Below are 27,747 nucleotides of genomic sequence, written 5' to 3' on the forward strand. Positions count from 1 at the left end.
TAAACTTAATTTAAACTTACGTTTTACACCGTGCTTTGTTTCCCTTATGAACATGCTTGTATGCTTCACTCGCTCCGTTCTCAATTGTTTAATTAATTTTTTGCTCTTCGCTGTTTCCGGCTCTTCCTCCATTTCCCCCTACTTCGTTCTTTTATCTCGCGAATATGTTATTGCAATCCTTAACGGGAGCGTTTCAATGAAATGATTGAAAATAGTTTTGCATTTACCTTTTTAGTAAAAGGCGAGCTTTTAAGCCTGAGAAATCACCCCGTAAATGCACACATTTAATTGCACATGTGTTAATATGTATGCTTACACAGTATTAAAAGACAGTCAAAAATTAACGTCATTTACCTTCGTTCCCGCGTGTGACTCGTGCTGTAAATCTCTTCCTTGTTTTTAGTTCACGTGATTACGTAGGAGGCGTGATGACGCGATACGTGACTCCGCCTCCTCCATTACAGTGTATGGACAAAAAATATGTTCCAGTTATGACCATTACGCTTTGAATTTCGAAATGAAACCTGCCTAACTTTTGTAAGTAAGCTGTAAGGAATGAGCCTGCCAAATTTCAGCCTTCCACCTACACGGGAAGTTGGAGAATTAGTGATGAGTCAGTCAGTCAGTCAGTCAGTCAGTGAGTGAGTCAGTCAGTGAGGGCTTTGCCTTTTATTATTATAGATTGATCTGGCTATAGGAAGGGAACAGCCAAAAAGCATTTAGATAAACTGGAGTGGGATATTAAGATTTTTTTAAAAAGGAGAAGCAAAGAATATTCATTGACTGGGTAGGAGTCAAATACCAAAAAAATGGCTGGGAAAACAGCAATCACCAAACTCGCAAAACTTTATCTAAAAATCAAAGTTAACATAATCAGTACCAGGTGTAATTTTATGTATTTACTTATCTGCCTATTTATGTGTTTGTTTATTTAAGAACTACTTTTAAAAAAACAACTTTTCCCCCTGGAGACAAAGATCTATCCATCTATCTAATGCCCTTTCCCCCCCGAGTCCTAAATACAAAAGTACTTGATAAAGGTTATATATTCACTCCAATACTAGAACATAAACTGCTGATTGCCACCATATTTTATCCTCCTTTGTTTTGGTAGCCAAATGGGTTTTATTTTTTTAATGAAAGAGACCTTGAACCAGGAGTGAATCGGACAGAAGATAATGTTCTGATCATAATGTGGATGTCGAACACCCTTTCCTGTTCAGACACTACTAAAATATAAGGACAGTTGCCATATCTGGCTGAAGGCACTTAATTTGAAAATGCATGTGTATGCTCTTATAGTTTGTGGAAAGGGCACAGATGAGCAGCCCTATCCAGAAAAGTGATTTGGTTTGACTCCCCTGTGGAGAGTCGTAATGCAAAAAAGAAATGGTTTGTGGAAAAACATTGTTTTTTTTTTTTTCATTTGCCTACCTCGCTCTGTCCAGCAGAATCATGGCTGCACAATATTTCACAGTATGCTTCAGTGTTTGAAGGTTCATTACCAGTTATTATGGATTATCCTTTCAAAACTAAGGGCCATGTTTTTCTAAATTGACTAAGTTGTTACAGTTGCTAGCAAATGTACAGACGGACACCAGGAAGAGTTAATGTAGGGAATCTGTATGAATTATTCAGTTTTCTAGAGTATACCCACACCAATTCTGTGCCTGCTAGCAGACACACCTATCACAAAGTAGTTCAATGTGGTGACACAGATGCACCTCTTGCCAGATCAATTTTGAGGAACAATTCCTGTTTGAGGTTGTACTCAATAATGCAAGTAAATATCCACACTTTCCGAGATGTTATATGAAATTATAATTATGAATAAAATACCATTCGGAAAATGCTGTGGCATTGCTGCATTACTTTTCCTGTCCAGCAATCTAAGAGAACTCTGCCTTTTCTACAGTGTCCAAAGACTGAACAAGCTACTACATAGTGTGGTTCTCTTCTTTTATTTGTACCTTCTGCTTTCAAAAAGAAAAAATTCCATGCTATTAACCGAGATTAGGAGAATGCAGCTTGTTATTCTAACACTCTGGAGGCAGTGGTATACTTTTGCCCTTTTAATTTTTTCATCCTCATTGTTCACTGGAAGAGAGAAACAAAGTAATACAAATATTTTCATACATCACAGGTGGCTCCTTAAATACATTGTCCTGCCAGTCTGTCCAGTGGTCCAGATTTGGAAATATTACTCCATTGAATCCTGATAAAGTGGAATTGTACTTGCATAAGGACTGCATGTACATTATTAAGTTGTCACAAGCAGGAAATATTAACATGCAATTATATAGGCCACTCAGAAAAAGGTCAGAGGTGGATAGGCAAAATAAGCTAATAAGTCACATGACGTTGCGACACACGACCAGCAATAGGTGCTGCAGTTTGTAAACAATATGGCCTTGCCTGTTTAAAAACTATCACATGGCTGGAACTGCAGCAGATAATTTTTTTCAAAATGGCACTGTGATGTCGTAAACAAAACAACGCTAAAACTTAATGTCAAAACCAAAGTAAAATTTGAAAAATCACATTTTGACAAGAAGGAACATCTGCATACATTTATATTTTACTTTTTTATTAATACTTGTGAAAGTTGGCAAGACAGAGCAAAACTACAGGGGTTTTCTTGTACCGTCCGGAAGCTAGTAGGGGCCACTGCCCAGATGGGAAGCCAAGATTCTTTCTGGACACTGGTTGGGATCACTGCTTGGACAGGAGTCCAGGATACCATTTGAGAGCTGGATGGGACCACTGCCTGGATGGGAGGTCAAGATGCAGTTTGGGAGCTAGTCAGCACCATTGCCTAAATGGAACCCAAGGGAGAGATTTGGGGATTGGAGGGCCCATCCCCAATAGAGAAGAGGAGGTGGCCAAAGGAGGTACCACCTGTTAGTCCTCCCAGCCACAAGGGAGAAACAGGATGCTAATTCCAGGTTGCAGCCAAATATAGATGTTCCTGGCCCTTCAAATAGGCAGAAATATCAACTAGAAGAATTGGTCAGTGAATTGGCCAAGACCCCAGAAGCAGTCAAGGCCCACACTTTAAAAGGAAGTCTCCTTTACCCCAGCCAGGTGAGCTTAGAGTCTGGAGTCAAGAGGAAGCCAGCAGCTCACCTGCCAAGGAAGTAGAGAAAGAGGGGAAAACATTGCCAGTGTCCTTGGGGTGACAGGAGACCAGAGAAGAAGGTGGGCCAGGGACAGAATAGCATGTATTATAGAGAGAAGCTCTGAAGTGGGGAGCATTTGTTTGATTTTTATATAAATTGTGTTCTGTACTCCTTGGACTCCTTTCTACAAATAGAAACCCCTGTGACTGATCTATGTGGTGTCTGTGGGTCCTTTTTAAGTGAGTGGTTGGCTTGAGAGTGCCCCTCACTAGCTGCAAACTACATAGACAGGTGCAAAAATGTTCATTTTTTTTGTGGGTAGCTTGATTTTCTGCATTTGCAATTTAGCTGCTTTTCTGCTGTATGCTACTGAATGGGTTTTGTATTCAGTGGTTATTTTATTCCATCTGATGCATTGGATGCACTTTGGTAATGGTTATTTGGCTACACAATTACTCAAGCCTCTATTTGGATTTTACATTGTGAATCTCGGTAAATACTGATTGCTGTGTGTTTTATTCTGTTATAGAGGAATGTTATCAACAAAGGGGCTGCGTCTTCACTGCTTTTGTGTCGGCAATGAAGTAATTCAAAAGAGATTTCAGTCAGTGATAGCTAATGGAGAATAATTGGTAAGTTTTCTATTTTTTATAACAAGCTTCTACCTTTTAATCATGTATTTTAAATGAAAATGGAATTTAGTTCTTCTGAATGTAGTTGCTTGCTGCAGTAGAAATTTGTGTATATACTTAAATGTCTTTAGCACAAAGACAAATGTCTGAGATAAGCTTTGGTAACCGATTTCTTTTCAGCAACATTCTTAGAAAGCAGAAGCTTGGATTTTATTTTATTTATTTATTTGTTGTTACTGGGGCGGAGCCGTATCATATTGTCCATGATAACACCGGTATAAGTTTGTATGTGACAAAAAAAGTGTCATCTTGTGATATCAATGATATAGCAATGCATTTATGTTCCCTAGCATGCACAACAGTGATACAAGCCCAAACATATCTGGGAGCGAGAGCATTGTGTCAGCTGCTGATGAGGATTTTGTACCTGAAAGGGAGTTACTTCAATAGTATGGAAGTGGTTTGTCTACAAGAGGTCAGACCTCCATCAAAACACAATATTTTGTAAAATATACAAGAAAACTCTTACTGCTAAAGGTGGAAACACAACAAACATGGTTTGCCATTTGAAGCAAAAATACAACTGGGCTGTGAAGGCATGCAAGGAGATACTAGCAGTTGGTGATATGTGGCCAAAAAGTGAACAAATAACTCAACTGAGCATTGTTGGAGCACTCACTAGTTGTCCTCCATATGATAGGAAGTGCAAATGGTGGATGGAAATGGCTGATGTGGTTACATATTGTTTGGCTAAGGGATATGATCCCAGTCCAAATTGTGGAAAAGGATGACTTCAAGCAACTGGTTAAAAAGCTTAACCCAAGATACATCCCAGGTAGAAAACATTTTTTTCAAAGACTAGGGGGCTCTGCCCCCTGCTCGCTTTGCTCACCCACCCCCGGGTTTGGTTTACTGGATATACAATTTAAAGAGGTTGTTATTTTCATGGGAATTGTTACATATTCATTATTTTCACTTTTACTTTAAATCTTTTGTAAAAACAATATTTGGAATGAACTTTTCTTCAAGATTGCATTGAATTTTGATTCCATGTTTGGACTTACAGTGGAACCTCGGTTTGCGAGTAACTTAGTTTACGAGTATTTTGCAAGACGAGCAAAAATTTTTAATAAATTTTGACTTGATAAACGAGCGAGGTCTTGCAGTACGAGCAGTATGTATACTCTTTGTCTGCTGAGCGTCATGTGATCACAACTGAGCTGATGGTTCTTCTCTCTCTCGCTGCAGTATTGTGGGCAATCGTCTCCTATTCTTCATCTGAGTCGGCGTGCTTCACTCATAGTAAACATCCGTATGAGCGTATACTGTTTACTGCAGCATTAGCATTGTCACTGTGTGTGTGTGTGCGCGCGCGCCTGTGTGTGTGTGTGTATGTGTGTGTGTGTGCATGTATGTGTGTGTGCTTGCGCGCGCGCTCGTGTGTGTGTGTGTGCTCGCATGCGTGTGTGTGTGCTGTAACGTGCGAGTCCCCATCTTGCAAACTAAAACACAAAGCTGAGTCTCAGTACTTCAGCAACACCAGCTTTATTCAGCTTGAAACAGACACAGCAGTCAGGCAGGGCCCTGTGCATTTATAATGTTCCTTGCATCACCCATCGACGCCAGGCGCTTATAGCATGTCCGCGATCTTTTCGGATTCACTTTTACAGCGAACTGCTACAGCGCTGGGAGTCTGCGATTGCTTTGGGATGCTCTTCCGCGTGTCGTCCCGTTGGGTGCAATCCCACAAGAGTTTAGAAACTCACTCACACCAGCCATGATTCTTTTCAAAGGTAAAGTGCAGGTTAATTTGTTTTATGTATTTTTACTTTATATTTTGTATTAATCATTTTTATATGAATAGTTTTGTGTTGTGGAACAAATCATCTGAGTTTCCATTATTTCTTATGGGGAAATTCACTTTGATATACGAGTGCTTTGGACTACGAGCACGTTTCCGGAACGAATTATGCTCGCAAACCGAGGTTCCACTGTACATTGTGACAACACAATGTGTAACTGCCTGTGAGTGAATATCGTTTCTTTCTCTCATTTTCTCAAATGTTTGTTCATGCTCTCTCTTCTTTGCTTTGTCATTGACGTGTCATCTAGAACCTATAGAATTATTGTCCTGATAAAATTTATAAGAGCTGAGAGTGCAGGAAGTGTTGTCTGACAAAAGCATTCACATGACTGAGGTTAGATGACCGTGGTCTTGTTTGAAAATACAGTAATCCCTCGCTATATTGTGCTTCGCCTTTCGCGGCTTCACTCCATCGCGGATTTTATATGCAAGCATATTTAAATATATATCGCGGATTTTTTGCTGGTTCACGGATTTCTGCGGACAATGGGTCTTTTAATTTCTGGTACATGCTTCCTCAGTTGGTTTGCCCAGTTGATTTCATACAAGGGACGCTATTGGTGGATGGCTGAGAAGCTACCCAACTTACTTTTCTCTCTCTCTCTCTTGTGCTGACTCTCTCTGATCCTGACGTAGGGGGTGTGAGCAGGGGGGCTGTTCGCACACCTAGACTATACGGACGCTCGTCTAAAAATGCTGAAAGATTATCTTCACATTGCTACCTTCTGTTCAGCTGCTTCGTGAAGCGACATGCTGCAAGGTGCTTTGCATACTTAAAAGCTCAAAGGGCACGTATTGATTTTTCTCTGTCTCTCTTTCTCTCACCCTGCTCCTGACGGAGGGGGTGTGAGCTGCCGCCTTCAACAGCTTTGTGCCGCGGTGCTTCGCATACTTAAAAGCCAAACAGCCCTATTGATTTGTTTGCTTCACCCCTTTGAAGAGGAAGATATGTTTGCATTCTTTTAATTGTGAGACGGAACTGTCATCTCTGTCTTGTCATGGAGCACAGTTTAAACTTTTGAAAAAGAGACAAATGTTTGTTTGCAGTGTTTGAATAACGTTCCTGTCTCTCTACAACCTCCTGTGTTTCTGCGCAAATCTGTGACCCAAGCATGACAATATAAAAATAACCATATAAACATATGGTTTCTACTTCGTGGATTTTCTTATTTCGCGGGTGGCTCTGGAACGCAACCCCCACGATGGAGGAGGGATTACTGTAGTTGTAAGTAGGGCGTGACTTGAAAGAATCTCATGTTAAAAGTCTCCGTCTCACGGGACTTCATACCGCAACAACGTTTTTGGAATCTTTTAATTCTTGCTGGCCACACGAGTTAGATGATCAAGTCTCTGACTTAAAGTTTAAATCCAAACAATATATTCAATCTCTTTTCGCTGTTCCGTTATTTCACCAAGTAATAATTTCCGTTTGTTTGTGCTAATACGATCTTTCCTATCCATTTTTTTGAGACTCCTGAATTGTCGTACTTCCAGTATCTCTAACCTGCTGTGCATGTATACCGCGCCAATATTTTTGAATTATTTACAACATTCTACTTTTGTCATCTACTCTTTGTCCTTTATTTCCATCCCTGGCATGGTTAAATCTCTTTCTCGCGGGACGTATAGCTCTGCTTGTGTTGTGAAATGGGGGGGTGGGGTTGGGGGGGAGAGATCACGTCTCGTCTCCCTCCCAAGATTTTTTTTTTTTTTTATAATAGAGAGACATCCTTGCCTGTGATGTATGAAGCATGCCTCAACAAAATTTAGTTTAATTTTAATAAACTATAGAAAGAAAAAAAGTTGAATTGCTGTTTCAGAAGTGCCTGGTTAACATGCCGAGCACAATCCATCTTGACAGAATCTCTCTTGTGATGGTTTGAGTGAGGGTCTGTAGTCTGTTCATGCAATGGAATTAGCCAAAAGGATCAAATTGGGAAGACTTGAAAAAGACCAGGGGCCTCATGTATAAACAGTACGCACAAAAATGTTACATACGAACGTTTCCATGCTCACATCGCAATGTATAAAACCTAAACTTGCCGTAAAGCCACGCACATTTTCACGGCAATTGAAACCCTGGCGTACGCAAGTTCTCCGCTTGGCTTTGCATACTGGCGGCACCCAGCGTTAAAGCAGTGGTTTTGTTCCAGTGTGGTTTCCCTTTCTTTTTTAGATTCATGTCCCTGACGCGGCCTTATCAAATACACTGAAATTAACCGCATATTGTTTATTAGTTTAAGGCATGTGATTGAAATTAACCTGTAACAATATAATGGTCCACGGAATGGCCAAACTATTCCAAATACCATAGCTGCTTTAGTGTTGTTACTCTCACTGCACCTTTTTCTTCTTCTTTCAGCTGCTCCCGTTAGGGTTTGCCACAGTGGATCATCTTTTTCCATATTACTCTCACTGCACCACTCGGAGTATTTATATCACTGTATCTGAGTGTGAATCCCAGCTCTACAGCAGCTGATTGGAAAGAGAATTAACGGTATACAGCATCAAGCACATGCTGCCTATTTGAACTGCTCTCATACGGCAAACGCTTCAGAGCCTTTCCTGTGCTGACCTCACGGTTCAGAAACAGTTTCATCCCAAGAACTATAAATGCACTCAATCAGTCCATCAAGTGCTCCTTGTAGAACTGTTTGTACTTATTAGTACAATTACTTCACTGTAAACTTGTGATAGTTATAATATTGCACAACCTGAGCCACCTTATAAAGCGTGTATTTACATATGATGACGATATAATTTTTAAGATGAAATGCAGCAAAATGTTTATTATACAGATAAAACTTGGCTTCATTTAAATCTATATTGTTAATAATTAAACATGTGAGGACACTGTGTCACAGCGCTAGCAAGGAGCTGGTGCTCCATTCACGGATTGTTCTTGCCTCGTGATGTATTATTGCTGGGACTGGCGCAACCCTGGAAGGATAGATGGATAGAATAATTAAATATGTACTACGAATTTCAATGTTCCTTAAAAGTTCTGAAGAATCGGTGTTCTCAGATTACAGATGGCTTAACATCTATTACAGAGCTGATTGTGTGGTGATTGGGTATTTGGAGAATGAAAAGGAAGGACAGGAATTGGAGGTTAGTACGTCTGAAAGAGACAGTACTGCTGCAATAAATTATTTCATCGAAGGTCTCGCACAGCGCAGCAGGCATCTTGTGTGAGGCATGAACAATCTGTGGACGGGGAGCCAGTTCGTCACTATCACTACTATTCTTATCATCGTGAAAATTATATCAAGTATATATCTCTGTATTTTAATTATTCAGAGAGCTGTAATATCATGAATCTAATGGATTCTGTGTCCTGTCATAGGAAGAGAAAGCCTGTTTAAGAAGCACGTAGTGATACACACAGAGCACATAGAAGAACAAATACAAAACAAAGCATTTAACATTCTACTTTAGTTACGATGGAATTTGAGAAACTAGAAAATAATTAAAACGATTTTAATATGAAGTTTATGATGATCTACTTTAATGACAAAATAAACTATGTGATTAAAGTGGAAATTTCGAGATTTAAAGTTGACATTTCAAGCTTTTTTTCCCCCACTGTGTCCCTATTTTTTTTTCTTTTCACTGTACCCTAATAAGATTTCATATGACCCTCAGACGGTGGGGCTTTTCACGGCGACTTTGACAATTTCTTTTTTTATTTCGGGCACTGTGCGACTTTGTGAACTTGAGCTTTCAAGTTTCTCCGACACTCTGTCACTCGATCAACTTTCTTTTGTTGTTTATACCACTGTTTAAACCAACATATAGTACGTTTTTCCTTGCCTCCACTTGGTATTCACTGATTTTCTTCTCTTTTTCCCCCCGTGCTTTTGCCATTGCCTTTTCACAGAATGCTGAGCTTAAGGGCTATGTGCGTTACTTTTCACACTGACCTGGATTTATGGACCGGAAGAACGTGGAAGTTGGTGAACGCACAGATTTATGCATCTGGATTTTTTTGTGCGTACGAACATTTCTGCTTTTGTCCATATGCCATGTTTTAGTGTGAATTCTACGCACAGCGTTATGCATGAGGCCCCAGGAGACCAAGACAACATATAGGGTTTTTGGTAAGCGACTGGTGAACGGGCGAGTGAGACCGCTAGCATCATACTCTGTAGTGTAGCAGCTACAACTGTTGAGAAGACGTCTTAGCATGCCAGTGAGTTGCTGTTTGGACTGGGTTACAATCACAAATTTAAAAAAAAAAAAAAAAAAAAAAAGGGAAAGAAACAAGACAACGCTCTGTGAGTCATAAAAGAGAAAGCCGTGGGTTTCTTCTGGCAACGAAGGACAGTTCTGAAGGTATTTCTGAGCACTTCCATTTGATTGTTTAGGTTTTTGAACTGTCCGTGGTACTTTTGTGGATGTCTAATTTTTCTTAATTGCTCAGAGAGTGAAGGGGCAGTGTAGTTGTGAAACAACATGTGGCTACGTTAATAACTTACACATGTCCAGTGCTTGGCATTTCACATTTATCCACTCCTTTGTTTGTTTGTTTGTTTTTTTCTTTTTTTTGCTGCTATGAATATAAATATAAAATTTTTATATTTATTGGATGCACCATTTGCTGTTTATCTCCAGTGTGTGCGAGTAGATGTGTGTATGAGCCCCAAGGTTATTATAGTTTTGCCTTCTGTATTTTTTCTGACCTTACTTGGAAAATCAGTTTAGTTTTAGTTTACCTTCATCGTGTATTTTTAGTTTAGTTTTTATTTCACAAAGACATTTCTATTTTATTTATATATATATATAATATAATAAGTTTCAGTTTTAGTAATTATAGCATGGAGCGCCTACGGAATTGGTTTTGTGTCACAATCAGACAGAACTGTACACTTAACAGATTTGGACATGAGTTTAATGTTAGTGGAATCTTTCTACACTGCCTGGTTTACTATCTGGTTTCGTTTTTGTCTGATAAAAACAAGCATAATCAAAACTAGACACTGAATATGAACAATTTTACACAATTTTATAATTTTTAAAATATTTTCTCATGAAAATCACAGGGGCTTAGGAAGAACAGGGCTCTTAGACTTGAATGAGTGTGCAGACACCACCTAGCTGTAGTGAGGGAAACAAAGAAAAACAAGCATGTAGTGTCAAGGTTAAGGGTGGTGAGTCTTGAATAGCCCACCATAAGAACAGTAAACGCATAATAAGCAAGGCAAGAGCAGGTAATAAGAGTATGGACAGGCACGAAACAACAGACAGCGTCTGAGATTAAGAACAACATATACTGTACATTATCTAAACCTGTTTATCCAGAGTAGGATTGCAGGAAACCTGGAACCTACCGCAGCAGGTTTGGATGCAAGGCAGGAAAATCCCTGGTATGCAATATGTATGATAAGGCTGATGTTAAGAACAAAAAGAATATATTTCAACTATCTATTTTGTTAGAGGGAGAAAAACATTGGGGAAAAAAAGGGAGACACATATTTTAATACATAATTCTGCTAATGGATTACTTTCACAATATCTGGTATTTTGAGTTGTGAATATGAACTAAAAAAAGATAAATGAATAAATACAAAAACCCAATAGTATGTTTAATTTTTCATCACTTGTCATTGTTATTGTTAAACAATGTTTTTAAAGCAAAAGTGATTGGTCAGCAACAATATGCTGATCTTGTATGATGACCCAGTCCAAGGTTGGCGAACTCCAGGCCTGGACTGCCACAGTGGCTACAGGTTTTCATTCCAACCCTTTTCCTAATCAGTCACCAGTTTTCACTGCTAACCAACTTTTTCCCCATCACTTTAATAGCCTTGTTAGAAGAGTTCAGCCCTCTGAATGAGTTAACAGATGACCAGCTAAACTGGGGCTTCAAACTCCAACCAATTTCACTCCAATCACTTTCTTAATGAGAAGCCAATTCTTGCTGTTAATTAAACCGGTTATTTAATTCCATGGCTTGTTGCTGCTCTTTCTGCCACAGCACAATTTCCAAAACTATTGTTTTTCAGTTCTTTCTAAGAGCACCGTCAAAATGTTTTGGTGACCTGAGAGATCAACCTTACCAAGACCATCACCTGTGTTTAATTTCAGATATTGTGTGATGGGCACAGGGGAGCTGGTCATGTGGTGGCTTGTTTTGTGTCTCATTATTATTTGGCTGCTAATTAAAGAAAAATAAACAACTAATGGGCCTGAGTCAATTTAATTAAAAGAAGTAATCAGTAGCAAAAACTGGTCACTAATTAAGAACATGGTAAGAATGAAAACCTACAGCTACTGTGGTACTCGAGGCCTGGAGTTCACCACCCCTAACCTAATCAGTCTCTCGATCAGTGCCGTTTTATTTTCAAAAACCTGGAGTGGCCTCCCCTCGACTTTCTTGTATACTAAGATATGGGGATGGATATTTGAGGAGTAAACTGCAAGACAGTGATTTATATTTTTATATTATGTACATTAAGGAACCATCAATAACAAATCAAATGAATAATATATTGAACAATTATTATAAAAGTTGAATAAATTGGACTCTGCAGCTGTATAAATAAAAAAAAAAAATAAAAAAAAAGTGTTCAGGTAAAGTACCACTTCCAGGTGATGGATTTGGCCCAAAAGTTAATACAGCTCTAAAATTGTGGTGTAACAACCACGTGCCGAATTTCATCTATGTATCTAGTTGCGTTTTTGAGTTATCGTGTTTATATACACACACACACACACACACACACACACACACACACCTCCACACACCCCGCCCCCCTTTTCTCTTCATATATGAGAAAGTAAAAAGGATTTCTTCTGTGTGAAGTGGCAGGTGATTTGCTGTCAACAAAAAGCAGACTCCTGAGAAATAAACTGAAACGTTACTCACTCGTGATTTTTCTGTCCATATGGGAAACTTTTTGTTGACCAGCACATTCTGATTTCAGCCGTTTGAATTACACCTTGATATATACAACAAGCGCAAAGAAAGACAGCATGCAAATTGCTTTCTATTTCTCACACTTTACGCACCCGCATTCAGCTTGCTCTGTCACCGCAAATGCTGTGTGAACAGCCGCCTTCCGTCACTAGCTGCCGTTCACTGGATGAATATGCGCGGGCGGCTCATGGTGGATGAATTTCTGTTATAGAGTTAAAACTTACAAGGGTTAAAGACTAATGGCAAGAATATTCATTCAAAAATGAAAACTAAAAATATTTTAGTAAATTATTTTATTATTTCAGTTAGTCTTTCCAGCTACTTTAATAGTTTCGTTTAGTTTTTCATTTCGGTTTTGTTAATTATTTTATTTCAGTTTACGAAAATGTTTTTTTAATAATAGCTTGTTTTGATTTTAGGTTTCGTTAACTATAATAACCTTGGTGGGCCCATAAGTTTTAATAGGAGTATTGAGCACTGCTTATAAGATTATAAATAGGTTATTGCAAAATTTTGACAGTAAGGATGGCTGATTAGCTCTTAAAGTGTTTAGATGTTCAGTTCAGATACTGACATTCTAACTTGCCTAATGTCACAGTATGTTCATTTTATGTTTACAAGAGTACACCCTAGTACTATGTTCACAAGAGAAATTGGAGGTAATGCAACAGTTCCAGCACTGATATTCTATCTCATTTGATGAAAGTCCAAAAAAAAAAGGTGCAAGACAATTGTTATTGAAGTTTTGACAGCATTTTCATTTTATTTTTATAGGCGGTGACTGTTTACATTTTGGTTTCTTTGAATTGCTAGTGTTTTGAGATCAGTTTTTTTAGGTGATAATATTATGCAGACTCCTAAAGAGTTACAAGGTTAAGTTATTCTAGTTTTTTAAGTTTTAAGCAGTTATGTTATACTCTTACTTGCGATTTCCAGGGAAAATACTGCCTAGGCTACTTTTGAGCTTACATTTGACTTATGCTGTGTCACAATGTATACAATACTCTTAATACTGTCAATACTGTTGCAGTATAATGCTGCTGGCACCTTGTGACAATAGATTAAAACTTTGAGTTAGTCTGTCATGAATGACAGTAGCTTATTGGAAAAGGATGGAAAATGACCTTCATTTTGTAGGCAATAATAAATGCTGCTGCCAACAAGCTGTAATCACAGATAAAATGTTTAGAATTTGTTTTCTATATTGTCATAACTATAATTATTGCGAATTTCCTTGAAATATCATAATATAATTTTGAGGCTATATCACCCACTCCTATTGTACACTACCTTTGAGTGGCTCAATTTCTGTGCACCATTTCATATTGACTAATTGTTAAATTCATTGAGCTAAGCCAATGTCTTCATTTCATGATCCATTTAAATGACTTGTTCTTTAATATGACTGTAGGTTTATAGTGTGTGTATTGTAAGGTCTACAGTGTGCAGTAAAATTCTTACATGCCCGTGAAAAGCCTTGTAACTCTCTGCCATTGTGACTAATGAATATAAGCTTCTTACCTTGAAACTTTTGTCTTCCTTAACTAAAAAAAAATCTTAGAAAAGATATATGGTATCTCTCAAGATTGCAGCTAAAAAAATTTGTTTTTTGTTAAAGGTTACCTTTTGTAATCTGGCTAGAAAGAATGACCAGAGGTTCAACCTTGGTAATTGTGATAGACAGGAACATCCACTGGGAATACCCAAGATGGCAGGGTAATCGAAGATAACAGAATCCTTAAAATTTAAGGCAAAAAACTGAAGAAAGAAAGTAAGAGTGCAATTAAAATAAAACTTAAAGGCATTTTTTTCAATGATGCATGATATTACTGATGCTTTGTAAAAATAAAGTTGATGGACTTTTCATGTCCTGATGCTATGCTAAATGAGCAGGCTGAGCAAACTTTCAACTGGACTAAACTAATATCAAGCACACAATGTTTGATTGTTATATTACTATAAATATGTAAATAAAGCAACAAATGTAAAGTTGAAAACAACTTTTTAAATTTTTTTTTCTGCTGATAACTCTGTAGAGTAAGAACAGTAAGGAGAGTGTGGGTCTGTTTTTGGTGCTTCATTATCTAAATCTTAAGCTCTCTAGATAGCTATAGTTGTGACATTGAAATAATCAAGAGGGAACTGAAAATAACTCCAGATATGATAAAATTATTGTCACTCCAAATGTTGGATGTGGAACTTGAAAAAACATGTCATCTCAGGATCTTGTTCACTTATGAGAGTAAGGTAATTGTGAGATTGACCAATGAATTACTGCAGTAGCAGCAGTTTTGCTTCATTGCTGTTATACTGTATCCAAGTACTGAAGGGGAGCTAAGTCCTCCAGTCAAATCTTTTGGTTTGCTTGTCAGTCAACACCTCTGTCCTACATTATAACGATGAAGTGTGAATGGGCCATAAATCTTCAGTGTATGGTATTGTATTATAATTGAATTTTGCCTTAATATAGCTGCTTTAGAGTGCTCCACGTGTACAGTCTTTATCAGTGTGTGGACAGCTGCTTTAAGCAGTGAATATCTTGAGTATATTATAATTCTTGTTTTTGTTGTTTTGGATCACCTACGCTATAGATAATGTGAACTGTATTGTTTATATGAGTATTAGGTATCTGCTTTATAGCACCCCGTGTGGACAGCTGTCTCAAGCAAAAAGACTTAACTAGTTGTGCATAAGTAGACCAAATGGTTGTCTTCCCACCTGTGCCAATCACCAAAGCAGGGACCCACTCACTGCACTGCTTTGTATTGAAGGTGTGTCTTCTCAGCTGCTAACACCTGTGGGAATATGGCAATCACCCACACCAGTTGCTCTTAACAATATACAGTAGAACCTTGGGTCACAACCATAATTCTTTCCAAAACTCTGGTCGCAACCCGATTTGGTCGTGACCCGAAGTAATTTCCCCCCATAGGATTGTACGTAAATACAATTAATCTGTTCCGGACTGTACGAGCTGAATGTAAATATATTTTTTAAAGATTTTTAAGCACAAAAATAGTTAATTATACCATAGAATGCACAGTGTAATAGTAAACTAAATGTAAAAACATTGAATAACACTGAGAAAACCTTGAACAGAGAAAACTAACATTGTTCACGCTAATAGCCTTACGAACTGATCGCTATAAACACTTTTTTAACCAGTTTAAAGCACAGGGGAAAAAAAGGAAAATTTGAACAAATCTGAATTTTATTTAAAAACCAACCATAAACAACCAAGAAAGTAACATTGCAGGAGTTCACGCTAATAGCCTTACGAACCGATCGCTGTAAACACTTTTTTTTAATGAGTTTTAAGCACAGGGAGAAAAATGAACATTTGAAAAAACCGTAATTTATACAAAAACTAACCATAAACAACCAAGAAAACTAACCTTGCATGAGTCGAGTTCTGGCATGAAGGAAGTGAGGAGGAACTGGGTGGAGAGGAGATTACAGTTTTGAGGTAAAGTCCCTCTGTGTGATGCACGTCTGACCAAGAACAGTGTACTGTACAGGTACAGGGAGAGACTGAACATGTGCGTAAATCACCGACGCGTACGAACCGGAAGGGAAACTAAATAGAGCACAAAGAGTTCACAGCGAATGCACAGGGAGAGACTGAACACGTGTGGAAATCATCGGCGTGTACGATCCGGAAGAGAAACTGGCTTGTTCTTCACCCAAGTGTGTGGTCGTGAACAGATGCAAAAGTTTGCCGAACGTTTTGGTCGTAACCCGATTTGTATGTGTTCCGAGACGTTCGTGACCCGAGGTTCCACTGTATCTTGACCCAATTGAAACAGCATAAAATAAATATAAAGCAACATTAATAAAAACAGAGTAAAGCCGATGGTAGCAAAAGTAGGAAATATTTGAAAAGAGACTTTGAAGGTTAAGAAATGTATAGTCTTATTGAAAATTATGCAGAAAATTAAGGTGATTGAAGAGGAGTCTTGTAAAGTCTGGGCACAGAGCTTTTTTTTGGTGGTCAGTCCGCAGAGGTCGTTGTCAATTTCTTTGGGCTCTTCTCCTTCTTGGCTCACCTTGCTTTTCTATCTCCTGCTTTGCCTGCCTTCCTTCCTTCATTCCTTTCTCTTTTCTACCTAGCATGCACCCAAGCTTAAAAGGTCTAACTTCACATTGAATTAACAGTGATTACAAGAATAATCAATCGATGTTCGCCTTTCTCGGGCTGTTTATCCTTTACGATCTTAATTATCCCTGGTGTAATAAATTAAGATTCTAAAAGAATGATCTAAAAGATACAAGGTTCAAGTCAGTAAAAGATACAGAATTTAAAATAAATCTATAGCAGTTGTTTAAAAATATACACTTAGTGTGTTTAACATGAGATAAAAGAATCTAGAGTTAAAAATTGCAAGGAGATTCTGTTCAAATAAAGTCGACAGGAGCAGGTTTTCTCATTGTTGGTTGTTTACTCATGTGGCCTTACTGCTGGCAGGTTAAACAGTGTTAGCTCACACAGTTTGCATTCTGAGCTCTTTTTTCAGTCTGTTTTCTTGTTTTATATACTGATTAAAGGACTGTTCAGTATTATAAGGTTTAAGTATTAGAATGGCTTATTTTTATGCCAATGCAAGCATTCTTCAGGCATTTGTCCACATTTTTAAAGTGTTTTTCCAGGATTTTTTCAAGTGTTTTCAAAGAAACGTTTTGCTGGCAAAATATGACTGACATCCTTTCCTGTTACCATTTTGTACATTGTGAAGTGTTTTTGTGTTGTGAGGTGATGGTGGTGTCTCCAGAATGTCTGCTGTATTTTTTTTCTTTTTATCTTGATGATTGCAGTACAACTAACAGAATTACTATTAAGTTTTACACTTAGTCACACTTAATTCTTGAACTTGTAGAAACAGTATTGGAGTCTTTGAAAAGCAAACAACAAACTTAAACCGAAAGAGATTTTTTAAATGAGTTTCTATCTTCTTGAATTTAATAGAATTTGAGGGCATCCTCTTGAGACCTGTCTCCCTGAAGAGAGGTTGAGTCATAAACTCTGTCGGCGGTCTACAAGACTGAAGAACCCCAAGCACTGGGAAGAACTGCTTGCATTAGACAATCAGTCACTTAAGAAGGTGTTTTATTAGTGTGAGATATGAGATTTTTGCTTGACCACAGTTGATCCAGCATTTCTCTGACCTTTGTCAGAGTGCATTTTCTCTGTAACTTGACCGGTTCTAGAAAGCAAGAGCACAGCCCAATATATCTCACCCTCCACCTCGGCTTCATTCACTTGTTTGGCAAAACGACTTTTGTAACACTGGCTCCATTAATCAAGAAAGGACATTGACTTTAACATGTTTTTACTGGGACTGTGTTGAATAGAAAAATTAATAGCTGAAATTCAGTAAACCATCTAGTGAGTCTTGAATTTGTGTCTTTTTGTCTATAAAGTCTTTGTAGAAGTGCATGATCGGTTACCAATGTAAACTTCTGACCCCCAAAAAAAATAACTGACTTCTTCAACTTCTCATTTTATCTCCAGGCATTACCTTTCAATGGTTTGTTCCTTGGGCAGCACTTTCCAGTTTAAATACATAATTACGGTGTACCTGATCATCAACAACTTGAGATAATACAGCAGCCAAACCAGACACACTTATTGAACTCTGTTGCTTAAAAAAAAAAATCTCTCTATTTATATAAAAAAAATCCTGTGACGAGACTTTTTTTGAAGATTTTTTCCAAGTTCTGCCAGTTGAGACCGTGGGCATGAGATTTTTCCAAGTCACACCCTCCACTCAACCATTTTCAACCATGCACACGGTAATCTCGCCTCATTTATGTGAATGCTTTTGACAGATACAGCTTCTGCTCTCTCAGCTCTTTTAAATTTTAACATTTTTCTCATTTTAAGTTCCCAATTAAAGAAGACGTATTATGTCCAAATCTTATTGAAGAAGTTCATCATGAAGGGTTATCAGCAGAAAAAATGAGTACCCAGGCAATTCTAGCACCAAGAAACGATGAAGTCAAACAAATTAACGCCAAAAATGACGATCATTTACATGGCAAATTGGTTAAATGCGTATCAATAGACTATGCTGAAACAGTTGGTGGCGATTGTATGGAAGATGAAAACATCAACTTACAATATCGTGAAGAATATCTACAACTGTTAACACTGTACGGTCTTCCACAGGCTGAATTACTGTTGAAAGAAAGATGTATCCGAGAAAGGTAATGTAGTACATCTTCCGCGGATAACATTACACAACAAAGGAGATCTTGATGTGTCATTCGTATTAAAACGTTAAGTTTCCAATTAGAATAGCTTTTGCAAAGACAATTAACAAATCTCGGAGCCAAACATTCGAAAAAGTTATTTAATTGAGAGAAAGAAACGAAATTCAATCTCAGGCAGTTATATGTTGCGTTGTCACGATGAAAGTCCAAACGCAGAATCAAAATTCAATGCGATACTGATGAAAATTGAATTAAAAAAAAATTGTTTTTACTGAAGTTTTACAGAAAAAGTGTAAGTTTAAAAAGTATTTACATGTTAATTTCAAAGCCAAACAGAGCGAAATTGTATTGCGCAACGAATAACTCTAATGCAACATGAAACATAATTTGCTTTCACATTATTACATTTTACTCTTTTTTTTAATATGGTTAATTACTCGCTGTAATGTAAAATAGTTCTATTATGCATATGTAACAATTCCCATGAAAAAAAATCTTTTTAAAGTGTACAACCACATCCCCATACGCGAGCGACAGAACCACAAAGCGCAGGCAGGGGGGTTGGCAAGGGAAGTGAGCAGGGGGCAAAGCCCCCTAGCAATAATAATAAAAACTATGTTTTTGGTCATACACTGTCCTTCACATTAGTTTCAGGTGTTGCTAACTCATGCCTAGTTGCTTGCCCTTATCAACCATTCTTTTCCAGTTTTATATTAATTAATTTCACTAAATGTGTGTAAATGTAAATTATAGAGCTTTCTTTTGTCAGTCTGAATGCATTATCGATTTTTGGTATAAAAATTTAATTGTATTTTTATAATTCTAATAGTTGATCATACTCGTATGAAAATTCTTTTCACAGTTTTATCAGCACTTTTCAAAATAATACTAAAGCTTCAAGACAAATGCATTTGATACAAAACAAAAATCTCAAGAGGATCTGTGCAGAAATTTTTTAAAACCTGGCAGGATCTAATCAATAACATTTTAGAATAAGCTTTTAAAGCACTGAGGAAACAGATTCTCTCCCCACTTCTTTTTCTTCTCCATTATTAATTCATCTATTTATTTATTTTTACTAGCTTTAAGTTTTATTCTGCTGCCCATGCTCTCTTTCTCAGGGGTGGGAGATGATTTGTTTTCAATCCTATTTTTGTAAAATTCTGTTTTTATGGAATGTTGTGTGATTTCAATAAAATCAATAAAATTATAAAAATAAAAAAAAAAATCTCACTTTATCCACTATAACTATTAATTTTCTGTATCATTTTGTGTCTTTAACATGGCTATAATCTTTAAAAAAGAAAATCTGTAAAAATTATCAGTTATTAATGAATATAGTTTTATGCCATCTATAGGATATAGGAACTGTATTTTCTATAGTGTAAATGGATATTTAAAACCTCAGCAACAATTCAAACAATTCAGAAAACTGAAAAAAATAAGAAGGCCTAAATGGCTGCAAGGAGTGGCACAGACAAGTAAAAACAGGATAATTAGGTAGAACAAAAAAGCTATTTAATGAAATTTATTTCCATTTAACACAGATTTGTGTTTAAGGGGATCTCAAAGTACAGGTAGCTGAAATGTCGGTAGCCGTGTTTACGTGTGCCTCAATAAACGCGGATATTCACAGAAACCTGGATTCCAAAATGCAATGTAAACTGTTCTGGTTAGGGAAATATGGCTATTGGCTGCGAAGAAACCTGGTAAACAAAGGTAGTTTTCTCCGTGAATAACCCAATTAAGTGGCCTTATAAACCCATAACCAGGTCACGGTTAAGGATTTTATGGTCTATGGTCTAATACATCAATCCGCCCTCTGTTCCTGGGGTGCGCCTTTCCTTTCCCAAGTTTGGGGCTCCTTATAACATCGATGATGTCCTCAACTTTGTGGAGGAAGGGGAGGCGTACCTGGCTGTTAACCCTTTATCCCTAGAAGAGCTTATGGGGGTGATAGGGGCATCCCTCTCGGGGCCGGTGCGGAGCTGGTGGCTGACGGCCAAGAAGAACATTAAAGACTGGGGATCCTTTCGTCGATCTTTCCTCGCGGCTTTTCTTCCGGAAGATTATGAATCCGAACTGGAGGACAAGCTGCGATCCATGGTGCAACTGCCTTCGCAATCCATCCGGGACTTCGCCTATGAATATCGGGCTTTGTGTTTGAAGTGGCGGCCGGCTATGTCTGAAGAAGAGGTGGTCCGCCACATCCTTAATGCCTGTAACCCACGGTTAGCTGGGGGTCTCGGGGGTGGTGGAGTCGGTGGAAGACCTGGTGAAGGTGGGCTCGCAAGTGGAACGGGACTGGGGAAACTCAAAAACGTACTGGAATAAAGTACAAGTCAGTACAAGAGAAACCCAGCCCCTAAAACCCCAGCGAGCCAAACCTTGCCGGTCGGAAGCCGATCTCGCCATCATGCAAGCAAGTACATCCCTCCTGATCGTCCCAGTGAAGCTGCGGGGGGTGGCAGGTGGATGCGGTGGTGGATACAGGGAGCCATCACACCTTAATTGGCTCAAGCATGTGGAAGAAGTTTAGCCGACCGACAGACAACTTAACATCTGCCCCGTCTGTCCGATTTGTATTGGCAGATGGGAGTGAATACAGGGCCCTGGGCAAAGTCCCCTTGAGGTACAGTGTACTCTCCACCACCTGGGAAATGGATACGTATGTCCTGGATGACCGGCACCTGTCCGTCCTGTTACTCCTTGGGCTGGACTCTTTAACCACCATGAGGATGACCATCCATCTCAGTCCCAGGGGGTATACGGTGGCCAGGGGAAGGGGTATGCGACTTCATACATAAATCAAAAGAAGATCTGGGCTCCGAGTTCATTGGCTTCTACGTGGCAGTGAGGAGTGACGTAAGCACCTCGGCGGCAGCCCCTGTGGAGGAACAGCCCGAAGAGGTGAGGCCGGTGCTGAAGAAGTGGGCCGAGGTGTGGACTGAGATATTAGGAGTCGCCCGTGGAGTTACCTACGTGATCCACACCTCGGACGAAGTTCCAATAAGGCACCGAGCCTACCGCGTTTCTCCACTAAAGAAGGGCATAATTAAAGAACACCTTGATCGAATGCTCGCCGAGGGAATAATCGAACCATCTTCTTCCTCCTGGGCGTCCCCTGTGGTCCTCGTGAAGAAGACGGATGACACCTATCGTTTCTGCGTGGACTACAGGGGGGGTTAACGGGAAGACGAGCCTGGACGCATATCCCATGCCCCTGGTTCATGAGATTCTGGAGTCACTGCATGGAGCTGCAGTTTTCAGCACACTTGACCTCCGCAGTGGCTAATGGCAGGTGCCGATGGACGAGGGGAGTAAGAAGAAGACGGCAGTCATCACCCCTGAAGGCTTGTTCCAGTTCAAAGTCATGCCTTTTGGGCTTAAAAATGCTGGGGCCACCTTCCAGCGGCTCATGGAACAAGTCCTGAGGGGGTTGATAGGCAAGATCTGCTTTGTATACATCGACGACGTCATTATTTACTCCCCTTCTATTAAACAACATCTCCAGGACCTGGACACCATCTTCCAACGATTACATCAAGCGCACCTTACGCTGAACACGAAGAAGTGTACCTTCATTCAACCCCACATGCGCTTCCTCGGGCACATTCTTTCATCTGAGGGGGTCGCTGTAGACCCCGAGAAGACCTTAGCCATCCGAGACTACCCCACGCCCACGGATTTGAAATCTTTGCAACGTTTCCTTGGGTTAGTGGGGTGGTATCACAACTTCATTCCCCGGATGGCTGATATAGCGGCTCCCTTGAACAGCTTAAGAAAAAAAGATGTCCCGTGGGAGTGGAAAACGGAGTGCCAGGACACGGTCGAGCAACTAAAGAGCCACCTTCAAGAGCCGCCCGTTCTGGCCCAGCCAGATCCGCAGCTCACTTTCCAGGTACAAACAGATGCCAGCAACCTGGGGCTTGGCGCCGTGCTCACTCAGAAAATCCACCAGGCTGAACACGTCATCGCTTACGCCTCTCGAGCCTTGCACGGCGCTGAGCTCCATTATTCGACAGCTGAAAAAGAGTGTTTGGCTGTCGTGTGGGCTCTGGAAAAATGGAGACACTATCTGGAGGGGTTTGAATTTTAAGTGTACACAGACCATCACGCTCTGACCTGGGTATTTAATCACCCGAAGACCTCCTCCTGTCTAACCAGGTGGGTACTCCGCCTCCAGAACTTTACTTTCAAGGTGACCTATCGGAAGGGCTGTGGCAATATTGTGCCTGATGCTCTGTCCAGGGTGTCAGAGCCACCGGGGATGGTATGTTTGGCGGAGGCAAAGAAGATGATCCTCCCTCTGCCAAGAAGCCTTGAAGACCTGGCTCAAACACAAGCCACCAGTCCATTCTGCCAGAGCATCAGGGAGGGACTGGAACAACAGCGTACCGACCGGGTACTCTTCGTGGACCTCCAGGGGGTTCTGTACAGGACCACTCCATCCTCCCTTGGGGGTCTGCAACACCAACTAGTGGTCCCGGAAGGGCTCATCCCCGACTTTCTAAACTACTATCATGACAGTCCTTTAGGTGGTCACCTTGGAAGGACAAAAACTTATTAAAGATCCTGGGGGTTGCGTGGTGGCCGTCTGTCCGGAAAGACGTTGAAGTGCATCACCTGCCAGCAGCTCAAAAACCCACCTGGTAAACCGGCAGGATTTCTACAATCGACAATCGCGGATGGACCGGGGGAGACTTTGGGAGTCGACCTGATGGGGCCATTTCCTGTTACCAGCTCGAGGAAGACTGTCCTGATGGTGGTGATTGATTATTTTTCAAAGTGGGTGGAGCTGTGTGCCTTAACGGATGCCAAGACTAACAAGATCTGCTCCACCCTGAAGAACGAAATCTTCACGCGCTGGGGGGTGCCGAAGAACATCGTCTCAGACCGGGGTCCGCAGTTCACGAGCTCTGTATTAGATGAACTTTATACAGCCTGGGGAGTGAAGAAAAACCTGACAACAGCTTACCATCCCCAGGCTAACATGACAGAGCTAGTGAACCGGACCCTGAAGAACATGATCGCCTCCTATGTGGGTGAACACCATCAGGATTGGGATAAATGGCTCCCCGAGCTCCGGTTTGCCCTGAACACCGCTGTGCATGAAGCCACAGGTGAGACGCCTGCTTTGGTTGCGCTGGGCAGATAGCTAAAGGGCCCACTTGACCGACTCCTTCCCAGAGCCCCTAGTCCAGAAACCACCAGTTACAATAACATATTTAAAATGGAGGAATTACGGCGGAGAATCCAACAGAGGTTGGTGAGTTCAACATCCAGACACGCCAAGTTGTATAATGCCCGGCGTAAGGAAGCGCACTTTCAGCCGGGTGATTTGGTCTGGATTAGAGCTCACCATCTCTCGGATGCCAGCAAAAGGTTCTCCGCCAAGCTAGCGCCTAAATGGTTAGGTCCAGCCAAAATCATATCGCAAACAGGTCCAGTTAATTTCCAGTTTCAAAGGGGTATCGGCACTGACTCCAAGCTAGACACCATCCATGTGGCCAATCTCAAGCCGTACTTCGGCCCTCCCTTGTCCAAGGTTTGGGGGTCGGGGGGGGGGGGGAGGAATGTAGCAGGGCCACATAGTTAGTGTTAAATGTCAGTTCTGAGTGCGTCTCATTTCATTGTCCCGTTTACTGTTTGTGTATCAGTTAATGCCATCCCCGTAAAGGGGGACGGATGATGGAAGGAGACCCCAGCCACAAACCTGGAAAACACCTGTTTACAATTAATCAATCACAGCTGTCACAGGACTATTTAAGCCAGCAGGAGGAGAAGGAAGGGGAGGGGAGAGAAGGAGATTTTTTTTCACATTCACGACCACGAGCCAACTGTACCTGTTATTGTCCACATCGCGCATATCCATCCAGTTTGTTTTTCCATCTGCCGGACTTGCTTCAAGGACCTCACCACGAGAGACCCCGGGGTCAGATTTAATCATCTACCACACACCGAGGATTCACGGTGAGGCTGCTCCATTTTTTCATGGGAGAATCAAACGTCTCAATTTCACTAATTCAGTCAACCGCTTTCAGGACAGTTTCTTTATTACCGGACTCAAGTTCACAAGCATTCAGTTTATCAGTCATTGTTGTTATTCGTGTTGTGTGTTTATATGTTACAGGGACAAGGGAGGGTTTTTGTTGTATTTATATTTGGGGTGTTATAGTTATATTTGGTGGTGTCTTGTTGTTGCTGGGGTGGAGGGATATTTATATTTATATGTTTCTATTTTTTGCATGTCTTGTTTCACTTAATACATATAATCCGTTTAAATTTTACATCCTTTTTTTGTACTTATCTTTTCACCGTCGATTGTGGGGGAAAAGTTTAATTGGTTAGAAGTACGGCTTGATAGTTAGATTATTTCTCAGTCGATTATCCAGGCCACAGGTCTTGGAAGTGTAGCTGCCGGCTGGGTAAAGGGGTCGGCCGTTACAAAGTGATCTGCGTGTAATCTGGTAAAAGAAACCTATAAATAATAAATTTTGACTAAATATTTATAAAATGCAAGAAAATTTTCACAGGCCTCATGCTTAGTTTCAGATTCACAGTAGCTGATGATAGGTGATGATGATGTTTAAAGTCTTTTTTGCTCCGTTTAATGACATTGGAGCATTTTGACAAATGTGAACTCCAGGGGCCTCATGTATAACGCCGTGCGTAGAACTCACACTATAACATGGCGTAAGCACAAAAGCGGGATTGTGCGTACGCACAGAAAATCCAGATGCAGGAATCTGTGCGCACGCATACTTTCACGTCGTTCTACTACATAAATCCCGATTTGCGTGAAAAGTAACGCACGTGCACGCGCCTTCTGTCCCGCCCCAACTCCTCCCAGAATTACGCCTCTTTGAGTATGCAAATCAATATAAATAGCCTTCTGTGAAAAGACAATGGGAAAAGCACGGGAGAAAATATAAGAATTTCAGCGAATACCAAGTGGAGGCAAAGGAAAAAACGTACTATTTGTTGGTTTTAACAGTGGTATAATCAACAAAAGGAAGCTGATCGAGTGACAGAGTGTCGGAGAAACTCGAAGCTCAACTTCACAAAGTCGCACAGTGCCCGAAATAAAAAAGAAATCACATATCAAAGTCGCCGTGAAAAAAGCGAGTCGTAGCCCACCGTTCTGAGTGTCATATGAAAGCTTATTAGGGTACAGACAAAAAAAAGGCACACAGTGGGGGAAAAAAAGCACGAAATGTCAACTTTAATCTCGAAATTTCCACTTTTAATCACGTAGTTTATTTTGCCATTAAAGTAGAACATCATAAACTTCATCTTAAAATCGTTTAATTTACTAGTTTCTCAAATCCCATTGTAACTAAAGTGGCATGTTAAATGCTTTGTTCTGTATTTGATCTATGTGTATGAATCACTACCTGCTTTTTAAACGGGCTTTCTCTTTCTCCGACAGGACACATAATCCATTACATTCGTGATATTACAGCTCTCTGAATAATTAAAATACTGAGATGTATACGTGATATCTTTTTCATGATGATAGGAATGAAAGCATGTTATTAAACATGGGAACACGGTGGCGCAGTGCTTGTTCATGTCTCACGCAAGAGGCTTGCTGCGCCATGCGCAACCTTCAATTAAATAATTTATCACAGCAGTACTGTCTCTTTCAAACGTACTAACCTCCAATTCCTGTCCTTACTTTTCTTTCTCCAAAAACTCAATCGCCACACAATAAGCTATGTAATAGACGTGAAGCCATCTGTAAGCTTAGAACTTCGATTCTTCAAAACTTTTAAGGAACATTGAAATATCTTAGTAGTATGTGTTTAATTATTATATCCGTCTATCTTTCCAGTGTCGCGTCAGCACCAGCAAGAATACAGCGCAAGGCAGGAACAATTACTGAACTAGCTAGCGCTGCGGTACCGTGTCCTCACATGTTTAATTATAAACAATACAGATTATTTAAATGAAGTTAAAGTTTTATCTGTATAATATAATCAACATGTTTTGCTGCATTTCGTCTTAGAAATGAATACCGTCATCACATGTAAATACGCGCTTTATAAAGTGGCGCAGGTTGTGCAATATTATAAACTGTAGTGCAAGTTTACAGTGGGGTAATTGTACTTATAAGTCCAAATATTTCTACAAGGAGCACTTGATGGACTGATTTAGTGTGTTTAGAGTTCTTGGGATGAAACTGTTTTCTAAACCGCGAAGTCTGTACAGGGACTAAAGCGTTTGCTGTGGCTCAGGCAGCATCTGCTACATGCTGTGTACCGATAATTCTCTTCCAATCAGCTGCTGCTGTGATTTCCCACTCAGATACAGTGATATAAATACTTCCGAGTGGTGCAGTGAGAGTAATGTGGAAAAAGATGATCTGCTGTGGCAACCCTTATCGGGATCAGCTGAAAGAACATGCAGTGAGAGTTACAACGCTAAAGCAGTTATGGTATTTGGAATACTATGGCTATTCCCTGGACCATTATATTGCTACAGGTTAATTACAATCAGATGCATTACACTAATAAACAATATGCAGTTAATTTTCAGTGTATTTATAAAGCCGCGCCAGGAATGTGGATTTAAGAATGAAAGGGTGATCACACAGGAACAGTAGCACTGCTTTGACACTGGGTGCCGCCAGTCTGCAAAACCGGGCGGATAAATTGCGTACGCCAAGGAATGAGTTACCGTGGAAATGTGCGTGGCTTTACGCCAAGTTTAGGTTTTATACATTGCGATTTGAGCGTGGAAACGTTCGTACGCAACATTTCTGTGCGTACGCACCGTTTATACATGAGGCCCCAGAAGATTACTTGCACATGCAGACGCAGATTAAAAAAAAAAAAAAAAAAACAAAAGTGTTTCTGCGTTGATTGGATTATTCACCTTAATCCAGTTATGTGTGTGCATGTAAATATAATGACTAGATGTTTAACTTGTAGGTGCTGACTGATTGTCTATCATGTGTTTTTCTTTTTAAATTTTCAGTTTTGTACATAACCAAAAATT

The 27,747-nt window shown here is 39.9% G+C and overlaps 2 protein-coding genes across 2 annotated transcripts in view; both read left to right on the plus strand.

Moving 5' to 3' along the window:
- Positions 1 to 27,747, plus strand: part of LOC114644969 (zinc finger FYVE domain-containing protein 16-like) — a 159,473-nt gene that overhangs the window by 16,896 nt on the left and 114,830 nt on the right. Inside the window, exon 2 of the mRNA XM_051929442.1 lies at positions 3,649 to 3,751. The gene's annotated coding sequence lies outside the window, so the exon portion shown is untranslated. The remainder of the gene's footprint in view (positions 1 to 3,648; positions 3,752 to 27,747) is intronic.
- Positions 5,479 to 27,747, plus strand: part of LOC127528849 (uncharacterized) — a 479,443-nt gene continuing 457,174 nt past the window's right edge. The window contains exon 1 of the mRNA XM_051930146.1: positions 5,479 to 5,544. The gene's annotated coding sequence lies outside the window, so the exon portion shown is untranslated. The remainder of the gene's footprint in view (positions 5,545 to 27,747) is intronic.

This window comes from Erpetoichthys calabaricus, chromosome 7 (assembly GCF_900747795.2).
Source record: "Erpetoichthys calabaricus chromosome 7, fErpCal1.3, whole genome shotgun sequence".
NCBI classification, from domain to species: domain Eukaryota; kingdom Metazoa; phylum Chordata; class Cladistia; order Polypteriformes; family Polypteridae; genus Erpetoichthys; species Erpetoichthys calabaricus.